Here is a 2,862-nt window from a genome sequence, read left to right on the forward strand (position 1 = left end):
GCCGAAAGAATGTCATGCAGCTGCGTCTCTGGCCCGCCCAGGACGAAAAGCCCATTTTCTGTCATGATTTTTTGTCATAGAAGTAGGAGCCCACCACATCTATGATGATACCGGGTTTTGTCACAATTATCGTCATAGAAGTGTCATATGTATGACAGAAAAAATTTCGTTCGGCCCAAAATGTCACGGATGTGTCTTTTTTTTGTAGTGATTATAACCATCATGGAGGTAGAATGTATGGGACAAAGAAAAGTAATTGCCATGAATAACATTACTTACACATAACTCTTGGACGAACACCTACAACTGGCATTTTCCTTCATCTTTAGTATAATGTTTCCATGATGGGAAGATACGCACATTGGGCTTAACAACATCAATTACGATAGATGCTAAACTATGAATGGCTGGTTGTGCTTCCTCCACAGGAATAGGTGTACCAACTGGTGGAGTTGGGGTTCGCTGTGGTAGTACTGGCACTTTGGGCACTAGAGCTGCCTTACTAACTACTCTTGTTTGGGAGCTCCGTGGTGGAGATGGTGTTGTCTCAACAGGAACTGGGTTACTATCTGCTGGGGTTGGGGTTAGATTGGGTGAAGCCGGTTCTCAGTCCATCAAGTAGGGGTAAAATTTGTGTGAGTTTGGGTTATGTGTGATAGGGCTAGTTCTTGTGCATGTACAACCGGGTTGCTATCTCCACCAAGAGGTAGCACTGCTTTATTTGAAGACCGTGTTTTTACTCCGCTAGATACTGCCATCACCCGCTCCAATGCAAATGGCTGATAAACAAGAAACATAGTTGAATGTATAGACCTTGTATGAGAGACAGATGCAATAGATAGTGTGGAAAAATGTGACACCCCCGATTCAGTCGTACACTAATCATACACACAAATGTGTACGATCAAAATCAGGGACCCATGGGAAGATATCACAACACAACTCTAAACACAAATCAAAAATAATACAAGCTTTATATTACAAGCGAGGGGCCTCGAGGGCTCGAATACAAAAGCTCGATACACAAGAGTCAGCGGAAGCAACAATATCTGAGCACATACATAAGTTAAACAACGATGCCTTAAGAAGGCTAGCATAAAAGCAACAATGATCGAAGAGGCAAGGCCTCCTGCCTGGGACCTCCTAACTACTCCTGGTCTTCGGCGGCCTCCATGTAATCGTATCCGTCAGCGGTGGCATCTGGCTCCTGGGCTCCACCATCTGGTTGCAACAACCGGAAAGAAGAAATAAGGGGGAAAAGTGGTAGCAAAGCAACCATGAGTACTCATCCAAAGTACTCGCAAGCATCAGATCTATACTAAGTATGCATCAGTATCAAATGGAAGGGTTGTATCTGTGGACTGAACTGTAGCATGCCAGAATAGAGGGGAAGGCCTAGCCTATCGAAGACTAGAGTCTTCAAGAATCACCAAGCATCTTGCAACATTCAGAAGAGTACAGAATATCATATTAATTAACAAGCATGTTGTAGCATTAACGCCCAGAGATCCTTCCCCGACTCCCTACGAGAAAGAAATCCCGGAGCCAACATGTCCATCTCATATCTCAAGTATCCATTTCTAGTTGTAATAGATCAGGATACAAGTCTGAACGTCCGTTACCATGGACACGGCTATTCGAATAGATAATCTTCCCTGCAGGGGTGTGATGTCTACTACACAACCTTCTTCTTGTAGTCGTTGTTGGGCCTCCAAGTGCAGAGGTTTGTAGGACAGTAGCAAATTTCCCTCAAGTGGATGACTGATGTCTACTACGTAACCTTCTCCTTATAGACATTGTTGGGCCTCCAAGTGCAAAGGTTTGTAGGACAGTAGCAAATTTACCTCAAGTGGATGACCTAAGGTTTATCAATCCGTGGGAGGTGTAGGATGAAGATGGTCTCTCTCAAACAACCCTGCAACTAAATAACAAAGAGTCTCTTGTGTCCCTAACACACCCAATACAATGGTAAATTGTATTGCTGCACTAGTTCGGCGAAGAGATGGTGATACAAGTGCAATATGGATGGTAGATATAGGTATTTGTAATCTGAAAATATAAAACCAGCAAGGTAGCAAGCGATAAAAGTGAGCATAAACGGTATTGCAATGCTACGAAACAAGGCCTAAGGTGCATACTTTCACTAGTGCAAGTTCTCTCAACAATAATAACATAGCTGGATCATATAACTATCCCTCAATGTGCAACAAAGAGTCACTCCAAAGTCACTAATAGCGGAGAACAAACGAAGAGATTATTGTAGGGTACGAAACCACCTCAAAGTTAACCTTTCTGATTGATCTATTCAAGAGTCCGTAGTAAAATAACACGAAGCTATTCTTTTTGTTCGATCTATCATAGAGTTCGTACTAAAATAACACCTTAAGACACAAATCAACCAAAATTCTAATGTCACCTAGATACTCCAATGTCACCTCAAGTATCCGTGGGCATGATTATACGATATGCATCACACAATCTCAGATTCATCTATTCAACCAACACAAAGTACTTCAAAGAGTGCCCCAAAGTTTCTACTCGAGAGTCAAGACGAAAACGTGTGCCAACCCCTATGCATAAGTTCACAAGATCACTGAACCCACAAGTTGATCAGCAAAACGTACATCAAGTAGATCACGTGATATCCCATTGTCACCACAGATAAGCATGGCAAGACATACATCAAGTGTTCTCAAATCCTTAAAGACTCAATCCGACTAGATAACTTCAAGGGGAAAACTCAATTCATCACAAGAGAGTAGAGGGGGAGAAACATCATAAGATCCAACTATAATGGCAAAGGTCGCGATACATCAAGATCATATCACCTCAAGAACACGAGAGAGAGAGAGAGAGAGAGAG

The sequence above is a fragment of the Triticum dicoccoides genome, chromosome 7B (assembly GCF_002162155.2).
Source record: "Triticum dicoccoides isolate Atlit2015 ecotype Zavitan chromosome 7B, WEW_v2.0, whole genome shotgun sequence".
Lineage (NCBI taxonomy): Eukaryota > Viridiplantae > Streptophyta > Magnoliopsida > Poales > Poaceae > Triticum > Triticum dicoccoides.